Genomic DNA, 10,566 nt, shown 5'->3' with positions numbered 1-10,566 from the left:
CAGGTATATGTATGTATATATTTGTTGATATTTTAAAACTTAATTCGTCCTGTCCTTTTCTTATGCTCAAAAGAATAAAAAATATATATATATATATATATATATATATATATATATATATATATATATATATATATATATATATATATATATATATATATACTATTATTTATGTTTTACTATAATTATTTCATTTAAGATGATGAGAACTCCAGCCAACCTGATGTAAATGTGCCAAGAACCGTAGAGGTTGAAAATAATACAGCAGGTATAGAGTAAGCCAAAATATATAGAAATTTAAACCACACACCTTCTTTCAATTACGTTACATGCAATATGGTTCAATTTTGTATTACAGAAGCCGCGACAAGTGTCGGCCTATCAGAAAACCAAAAAAAAAGCATCAGGTAAGCACAATATAAATCAAATGATCAATATTCAGTTCAAATATGATTTAGATTCTAATAATAATATCATAATAAACCCATGAAGTCTAATGGTTATGAATGTTTAATATATATATATATATATATATATATATATATATATATATATATATATGGCGGCACGGTGGTGTAGTGGTTAGCACTGTCGCCTCACAGCAAGAAGGTCCAGGTTCGAGCCCCATGGCCGGCGAGGGCCTTTCTGTGTGGAGTTTGCATGTTCTCCCCGTGTCCGCGTGGGTTTCCTCCGGGTGCTCCGGTTTCCCCCACAGTCCAAAGACATGCAGGTTAGGTTAACTGGTGACTCTAAATTGACCGTAGGTGTGAATGTGAGTGTGAATGGTTGTCTGTGTCTATGTGTCAGCCCTGTGATGACCTGGCGACTTGTCCAGGGTGTACCCCGCCTTTCGCCCGTAGTCAGCTGGGATAGGCTCCAGCTTGCCTGCGACCCTGTAGAACAGGATAAAGCGGCTAGAGATAATGAGATGATATATACTTGCAAAATCTTAGGACTCATTGATTTGCTCTGGGACTCATTACTTTTAGCCTGAGTGAGTCCTGGGACTCATTCAATTCACTTTCTAAAAACATCTCTGTATATATATATATATATATATATATATATATATATATATATATATATATATATATATATATATATATATACAGTGCTCAGCGTAAATGAGTACACCCCCTTTGAAAAGTAACATTTTAAACAATATCTCAATGAACACAAACAATTTCCAAAACGTTGACAAGACAAAGTTTAATATAACATCTGTTTAATTTATAATGGGAAAAAGTAAGGTTAATAATATAACTTAGATTACACATTTTTCAGTTTTACTCAAATTAGGGTGGTGCAAAAATGAGTACACCCCACAACAAAAACTACTACATCTAGTACTTTGTATGGCCTCCATGATTTTTAATGACAGCACCAAATCTTCTAGGCATGGAATGAACAAGTTGTCGACATTTTGCAACATCAATATTTTTCCATTCTTCAACAATGACCTCTTTTAGTGACTGGATGCTGGATGGAGAGTGATGTCTCTTCAGAATTCCCCAAAGAAAATAATTTCTTTACACCACAAAGGTGAAGGCTACAAGAAGATCAGCAAAGCTTTACTTATCAGTCAGAATACTGTAGCAAAAGTGGTACAAAAATTTAAGAAAGATGGAACTGCAACCATCTCACAGAGACGTCCAGGTCGTCCACGGAAGTTAACACCTCGACAGGAGCGTCTTCTGATGAGAAGAGTTGAAGAAAATTGGCATGCAAGTTCACTGCAGTTATCTAAAGAAATAGAAAGCCAAACTGGGGTGACTATTTCCCGTGACACAATACAGCGTACACTGCAGAGGAATGGCATGCATGGATGCTGTCCACGAAAGAAGCCTCTCCTAAAGCCCAGGCACAAAAAAGCCTGCTTAGAATTTGCCAGGGCCCATGCTGACAAAGATGAAGACTACTGGGACTCTATACTCTGGAGTGATGAGACCAAGATAAATGTTTTTGGAACTGATGGTTTCAAAACTGTATGGTGTCGCAAAGGTGAGGAATACAAAAAAAAAATGCATGGTGCCTACAGTGAAACATGGTGGTGGCAGTGTCCTTATGTGGGGCTGCATGAGTGCTGCTGGTGTCGGGGAGCTGTATTTCATTGATGGCATCATGAATTCACAGACGTATTACTCTATATTGAAAGAGAAGATGCTACCATCACTCCATGCCCTTGGTTGTTGTGCACTTTTCCAACATGACTAAACACACATCTAAGGCCACTGTTGGATTTCTGAAGAAGAACAGGGTGAACGTGATTCAGTGGCCAAGTATGTCTCCTGATCTGAACCCAGTCGAACACCTATGGGGAATTCTGAAGAGACAAGTTGAGCATCACTCTCCATCCAGCATCCAGTCACTAAAAGAGGTCATTGTTGAAGAATGGAAAAAGATTGATGTTGCAAAATGTCGCCAACTTGTTCATTCCATGCCTAGAAGACTTGGCGCTGTCATTAAAAATCATGGAGGCCATACAAAGTACTAGATATAGTAGTTTTTGTTGTGGGGTGTACTCATTTTTGCACCACCCTAATTTGAGTAAAACTGAAAAATGTGTAATCTAAGTTAAATTATTAACCTTACTTTCACATTATAAGTTAAACAGATGTTATATTAAACTTTGTCTTGTCAACATTTTGGAAATTGTTTGTGTTCATTGAGATATTGTTTAAAATGTTACTTTTCAAAGGGGGCGTACTCATTTACGCTGAGCACTGTATATATACATACAGGTAAAAAGTCATTCTTGGTGAGAGGGGAACGCAAAAAGAATGATATGAGTATTATACCGACCCAGCTTTCAGAAATGGAGGAGAGGAGCACAAAAGCTCTCATCGATTTGCATGAGAAACAAACGAAGATGGAGCTCGAGGCCGAGGAAAGACGTAGGGCAAGTGAACTGGCATTTCTCATGCAAATGGTGCAAATGCAAATGCAGATGTTCACCAACTTATGTAACCCCTACCAAGATAGAAGTAACCAGCAGGGACCTTCCTCTTTGAATCATATGCAGCTTCCAGCTCCATCCACATCATGGCAACAACCTACCACTCCATCCACGTCATGGCAACAACCTATCACTCCATCCACGTTATGGCAACCATCAACTTCGTCCACGTCATGGCAACAACCTGCCACCCCGTCCACATCTTTGGGTTTTCTGAAATCAACACAGGGTCAAAATTATACATACAGGGTCAAAAATTATACATACAGCACACCTAATATTTGGGTAAAACGTCTCTTCGCAAGATTCACCTTGACCAAACATTTTTGTTTACCATGAACAAGCTTCTGGCAGAATTCTGGTTGGGTATTTCATGACTCTTCATGGGAGAATTGGTAGAGTTCAATTAAATTTGTTGGGGGTTTTTTTCTTGGCATGGACTCGACTTATAAGCACGGTCCATATATTTTCAATAGAGTTGAAGTCAGGACTTGTTTTAAGCTTAATGTTAGCCTGCTTTATCCTCCACAACCAGCTCTGATGCGTGTTTGGGTTCATTGTCCTGTTGTAACTCCCAAGTCGTGTTCAAGTTTCTGATGGTTTATGCTGAAGAATTCTGAGGTAGTCCTCCTTCTTCATTATTCCATCCATTTTATGCAATGAACCAGTTCCACTGGCAGCAAAACAGCCCCAGAGCATGATGATCCTACCACCACCACCAGCTGGTACAGTGTTCCTCTGTACATGGTGGTCATTGTGGCCAAACAACTCAATCTTTGTCTCATCTGATCATACAGCTTTCCTCCAGAAGGCTTTTTCTTTGTCCGTGTGGTCAGCTTCAAACTTTAGTTAAGCTTGAAGGTGTCAATTTTGGAGTGGGGGTTATTTCTTGGATAGCAGCCTCTTAGGCCCTGTCCACACGGCAACGGATTCAGGTGAATCTGATAAAATTGTTTATCGTTTCGGCCTGGCGTCCACACGGCACTGGAGTTTTGGGTGCCCCAAAACGAAATCTTTTGAGAACGGGTTCCAGAGTGAAAAAATCTGGCAATGGCGCCGTTGCGAAGTCGTCTGGATGAGTAGAACAGATTTGTTTATGATGACGTCACAACCACATGACTGTCAGTGCTTCACGCCGGGTAGAAGTGTAACGAACTCGATGCGAGTTGTCAACAAATCCTATAACTTGGTTCATGAAACGCGCTTACAAAATATTTTCACTGTAAATATTTATTGTGGTGGCACGGTGGTGTAGTGGTTAGCGCTGTCGCCTCACAACAAGAAGGTCCGGGTTCGAGCCCTGTGGCTGGCAAGGGCCTTTCTGTGCAGAGTTTGCATGTTCTCCCCGTGTCCGCGTGGGTTTTCTCCGGGTGCTCCGGTTTCCCCCACAGTCCAAAGACATGCAGGTTAGGTTAACTGGTGACTCTAAATTGACCGTAGGTGTGAATGGTTGTCTGTGTCTATGTGTCAGCCCTGTGATGACCTGGCGACTTGTCCAGGGTGTACCCCCCCTTTCGCCCGTAGTCAGCTGGGATAGGCTCCAGCTTGCCTGGGACCCTGTAGAAGGATAAAGCGGCTAGAGATAATGAGATGAGATATTTATTGTGTAATGGTGCAAAGTGAGAGAGAGAGAGAGAGAGAGTGAGATAATAGCCCTTAGGGCAGAATCTTTAGTCCAAACACTGCGGAAGCAGTACCAAACCGTGCACCGCCCGTGCGCTTTCCAAAAACAAAAACAATCCCACCAGCAAACATAGGAAAAAAAAAGGAGCGATCTCACCTCTTCAGATGTTGGTTTAAGTCCGATAATACATTCCTCAAAAAGGGCGTAGAAGAACAAAGTAATCCATCAACGTGTAGCATTCAATTTATTCCGGACCATTAAAGAATTCTGGAGGATATCAGAATGTTGGCGTACCGGCTTCCATCTACCCCCATTCATTCCTCTTTCCGTGTCTTTCGTTTTACGCTACTGATTAACAATCAAAACTTTGTGTGGCTAATACTACAGAAGAAGGGGTTTATGCGCATGCATCTACTTCTTCTATTGTTCTGGTGTCTCCGATGGGACCGTCTTACAGTGCACATAGAGGTGTGGCATGTGTATTGCATCGTTTTCAGCAAGCGTTGCGTTGCCATATGTACCTGAAATTTTACTGATCCGTTGCCCATGTGGATGCGATATTTAAAAAAAAAAAATCTCGTTGCCGTTGTCGTGTGGATGTAGCCTTAGTCCATGGTGATCTGAACTGTAGACAGTGATCCATCAGCTTCCAGTTCATGACAGGGCTGTACCATAAACTGTCCTGAATGTAAAGTGATCATGCGTTAGCAGCAATTTGTGTGTGTGTGTGTGGGGGGGGGGGGGAATGGAGGCTACAGCTCTGGGGAAGAAGCTGTTCCTCAATCTATTTGTGCATATTCTGATGGTCCTGTAAGAAAGTGTGATTATTACCTCTGCCAACTTTGTTTTGTCTGTGTTTGTTTGTTTGTTTGTTTGGTTGGTTGGTTGGTTGGTTGGTTGGTTGGTTATTCCCAACATAACTCAAAAAGTAGTGAAGGGATTTTGATGAAATTTTGAGTAAATGTGGACCATGGGCCAAGGAACAAATTATTAGATTTTGATACAAATTCGGATATGTATGCAGATCCAGGATTTTTTTAACTGTTCCCAACATCTCAGAAAGTAGTGAACAGATTTTGATGAAATTTTGAGGAAAGGTGAGCCATGGACCAATGAACAATTGATTAGATTTTGATGCAAATCAGAATATGTGGCTTGGCGGAGGTATACACTCTCCCAAGTACCCTTCTAGTTTCTTCCTGTTTTCTGCTGGTCTTTAACCATATTATCCATACAATAAAATATTTTTATTTAATTTCACAATTTAAGGTTATTTGTGACAACTCTCTAAGTTACTGTACTTTCATACAACAATTTTTTTAAATTAATTTTTTTACGGGCAGCACAGTAGTGTAGTGGTTAGCACTGTCGCCTCACAGCAAGAAAATCATGGGTTTGAGCCCAGAGGCTGACGAGGGCCTTTCTGTGTGGAGTTTGCATGTTCTCCCCATGTCTGTGTGGGTTTCCTCCGGGTGCTCCAGTTTCCCCCACAGTCCAAAGACATGCAGCTTAGGTTAATCGGTGGCTCTAAATTGACCATAGGTCTGAATATGAGTGTGAATGGTTGTTTGTCTCTATGTGTCAGCCCTGCGATGATCTGGCGACTTGTCCAGGGTGTACCCCGCCTTTCACCCATAGTCAGCTGGGATAGGCTCCAGCTTGCCTGTGACCCTGTACAGGGTAAGTGGTTACGGAAAATGGATAGATTTTTTATGCTTACTCTCTGGTCTGATAGCTTGTTTAAATAAAAAAAATCCTTGACAAAATGTTAAAAGATGACTGGACAGAGAAGTATGCATTTATTTTCTCCATGTCACATTCAAAACAAATGTCTCATGGGGCTCGTCAATAGTGTTATTATAAAGCACTACAATCAATGAAACAAAACATAACCATCAAATTTGTCATATTTTCAGCCATACATTAGTCATTAATGTTTAAACATAAAAAGGTAACTGTTATCACCATTCAGTCATGTTAGTTACTTTATAAGCAAGGAATTTAATGTAACTGGCTTTTTACAAATTTGAATTGAATACCTTAGACTTCTAAAGATCTCATTATATATAAAATATTATTTTCTTTTGAAAATCAGACATGTAAATATGTCTATTGTTTTTTTTAAGTCTTCCACCTTATTTGAATCGATTTAACCAGCCCATGTGTATGATAGCTGTTTTCCTATCCTGCATCACCATTGCGTAGTTGTCTGCAGAACTCACGCTAATCGCTCTGTAAGCACTTTATCAAAAACTGCTTGTTCTTTTGGTCTTTTTTTCTGCTTTCTTGTTGTTTTGTTGCTCTGGTTTCCAGCCTCTCTTTCTCTTTCATTGAAGTAAAAGAACATTGCTGACACTCATTAAAAGAGAAAAGAAGGAACATCAAACGGAGGGAAGTGAGCCCGTCTCTGCTCAACCTGCGGTCATGGAACCGTCATCCAGCGTAAGACGTGCTTGTTAGCTCCTACCAGAGCATCATCATCCCTCCCTCCTTTCCTTTTTTTTTTCTTCTTTCACAGCTTCTCTCATACATGAATACAATCAATTATGGATTAAATAAAAGGACGGCTTTCATTCAGTGTTGTAACTTTGGTCAACAGAGGACAGAAAACACAAAGGAAAGGTGTTTGTGGCTTTAGGGTCTGTATCAGTGTGTTTTAGTGTGATACTGTAAATGCAGATCAGTGATTTATTACATGAACCACTTAAGTTTATGGACTCATTATAATTTGGTGTATCTTTACAAGATGCTGATTTAAAAAAAAAAAAAGGCCATGCTGGTAATTTGTAGTTACCATAATTGTCTTCATTCAGGGTTGAATGTTCGTTGGATCCAGGTTGTGGTGGATCCAAAGCTTGTCCCAAGAAAACTTTTCTTTATTGTATTCTGCAATTTGCTTTTCTTCAGACATGACATGGATTGTGCTGAAAGTGTAAGGATCTGATGCTTATAATCACATATAGATGCATGTAAAGGAATAAATGTGTAATGGACTGATTGTGTGTGTGTTTCTATGTGTCTGTGTGTGGTTTAGTGTTTAGTCTGTGATTGGTGTGTAAGGTACTTATCTTTCTTTCAGCTCCCGAACTGTTTTGGTTTATCTGGAGATAACACTGTCATGTCACCCAATCTCATCCCTCACTCCTTCCCCCCTCCCTCTTTTTTCTTTCCTCCTCCTATCCCCTGCATCAGTCTCATTCATAATTGATCTGGAGGGTCTTTTTTCTGCCGACACCATCAGAGTGTGTGGCAATGCGCATACTCTCTCCTTTTACTGCGTGCCTCTTCCTTTACCAGAAGGAAATGGCTATCAATATAGACAGGAAGTGAGAGCAAGCACTGACCCTTAAGTTACACCTTGTACCTTTAAACATAGCACACATACACACACACGCTTACTTCAGTGAGACAAGATGTCTAATGTGAACAAATGGGATAAACATCCTGTACTGTTGTTAAAGAAATGCAAAGAACAACAATTCAGAGGTTGAGTTTAGCACGTGCAGGTCAGATTAGGTTAATAGAGAGTCGAGGTTAAAAACTTGTTTCAGTGTCGGCTGATGAAAAAAGAAAAGAAAAAGAAAGCACAACTTTATTCATCATACACTTGTGAAATTTCCTCTCTGCATTTAACCCATCTGAAGCAGTGAACACACACATGTGAGCAATGAGCACACACACATACCCAGAGCAGGGGGCAGCCATGCTAACAGCGCCCGGGGAGCAGTTGGAAGTTAGGTGCCTCGCTCAAGGGCACCTCAGCCCAAGGCCGTCCCATATTAACCTAACCGCATGTCTTTAAACTGTGGGGGAAACTGGAGCACCCAGAGGAAACAGACACAGGGAGAACATGCAAACTCCACGCAGAAAGGCCCTCGCCGGCTGCTGGGTTCGAACCCAGAACCTTCTTGCTGTGAGGCGACCGTGCTAACCACTACACCACCATGCCACCCACATTAAAGAATAATCAGATCTGATTTCATGCTGGTGTTAAAGCTAGACTGCCTTTCAGATTTTTCAAGTGTAGGTCATAAAAATAATTTTCCCCAACACCCAATTATTTTTGTTTAGTGGACCAAAAGCTGCTGAATTCGAATCACAGACTTCCAATTTTATTAGGTTTTTTTTTTTTTAAATAGAGCAATTAATGTATTTAGGGCCACATGGCCCGAAATTCTCCACTATTTTTTCCTGCTTCACCATGACTCAAGGGCGGCACGGTGGTGTAGTGGTTAGCGCTGTTGCCTCACAGCAAGAAGGTCCGGGTTCGAGCCCCGTGGCCGGCGAGGGCCTTTCTGTGTGGAGTTCACATGTTCTCCCCGTGTCCGCGTGGGTTTCCTCCGGGTGCTCCGGTTTCCCCCACAGTCCAAAGACATGCAGGTTAGGTTAACTGGTGACTCTAAATTGACCGTAGGTGTGAATGTGAGTGTGAATGGTTGTCTGTGTCTATGTGTCAGCCCTGTGATGACCTGGCGACTTGTCCAGGGTGTACCCCGCCTTTCGCCCGTAGTCAGCTGGGATAGGCTCCAGCTTGCCTGCGACCCTGTAGAACAGGATAAAGCGGCTACAGATAATGAGATGAGACCATGACTCAATTCAAGATACTACGTCATGAATCATGTGGTGGGCTTTCCCTGTTCGCTCAAGGCATTGTGGGATACAAATTTGAAACAGGAGAGAAAAAAAGGAGGACGTGAGTGTGCGAATGAAACGTGAAAGACCGACTACAGTAATGGAAAGCGAGAAGAAAAGACATTATGTTGTGAAGGAAAGGAAACGCGGGGCCAAACTAATAAATATCGGCGGTCAGTGAGCACCTCGGTGTGATCAGCTGTTCGTTTAGCAACAGTGCACAGTCAAAGGTAAACTTGTAGATGGCAGTAATGCAACACTGGATGCCAGCTGCCATAAAACTCAAAAGAAGAAGCAGGTAAACCTGCGCATGCGCACATGGACTTCCTCTGTCTGCTTGACAGCACGAAGCAAGTGATTTCGTACACATTATTTGCTCTGGAATCCCTTCAAATTAAATAACTTCCCAGCCACAGAATGGTCTGGGTTTTTTTGTTTGTTTGTTTGTTTGTTTGTTTGTTTGTTTTTTGAGATATCACAGAAATAAACATATATCACAATGACCAAATTTCAGAAGGAGCTAAATTTCACCGATTATATGAAATTGAAAGGCCGTCTAGCTATAAATGATTACACTCTCAAATTTTTCTGTGGTGTGGCCTGTTTATAGATCACTCATCTGATCCACTCAACATTCAGTCATGGCTGCCTAAATTTATTTATTTGTTTGTTTGCATATTGAATATTTGAAACTTAAATTGTCTTACATGAGACACAAACTTTTTCTTGTGTATAAAAGACAGATAACCAATGAGCTATCAACAGTGTGTATAGAATAATTTAAAAGCAAGCTAATTCTCAAAAAATGAACTTCTCACAGGTAAAAGCTTTAATATTAAAATTTGATGTGACACAGTTCTGTGCAAAAGTCTTAGGCACATGTAAAGAAATGCTGGAGACAAAATCGGCTTAAAAATAATTAAATGAAACGTTTCAACATTTAAAAAAATACTATAAACATCAGTAAGCCATAATAAATGAAACAAAGTTAGTATTTGGTGTGAGACGACCCTTTACTTAAAAAAAAAAAATAGTAGTCTGAGGTACAGTGAGTGCAGTTTGATAAGGAAATGAGCTGTAGGTTTTCCTGAGCATCTTACAGAACCAGCCACAGTTCTTCTGGACACTTTGACTCTCACACTCGCTTCTTCATTTTGCACCAAAACCCAGCAGCCTTCATTATGTTTTCTTTTTTAATCTGAAAAGTGCTCTCTTATGTAATCTGCTGCTCAGATACAAACTGTTTTTTTTCTGTAACATTTAATTTTGTGCTGGAAAATGAACGTTTGGACTCTAAAATGTTTTTGTACTGACTCGATAATGTAGAAGTCATAAAATAGAAATCTATAACAAA

General features: G+C 40.5%; 1 long non-coding RNA gene across 1 annotated transcript; it reads left to right on the top strand.

Moving 5' to 3' along the window:
- Window positions 1-200: 200 nt before the first annotated feature.
- On the top strand, window positions 201-5,806 carry LOC132884500 (uncharacterized). Its single transcript, XR_009654468.1, has 3 exons — window positions 201-268; window positions 359-407; window positions 5,513-5,806. It is a non-coding gene; the product is annotated as an uncharacterized LOC132884500 (long non-coding RNA).
- The last annotated feature ends 4,760 nt before the right edge of the window (window positions 5,807-10,566 follow it).

The sequence above is a fragment of the Neoarius graeffei genome, chromosome 4 (genome assembly GCF_027579695.1).
Source record: "Neoarius graeffei isolate fNeoGra1 chromosome 4, fNeoGra1.pri, whole genome shotgun sequence".
Lineage (NCBI taxonomy): Eukaryota > Metazoa > Chordata > Actinopteri > Siluriformes > Ariidae > Neoarius > Neoarius graeffei.
Note: the sequence above shows the minus strand (reverse complement) of the source record. Positions and strands in the feature narration are given on the sequence as shown.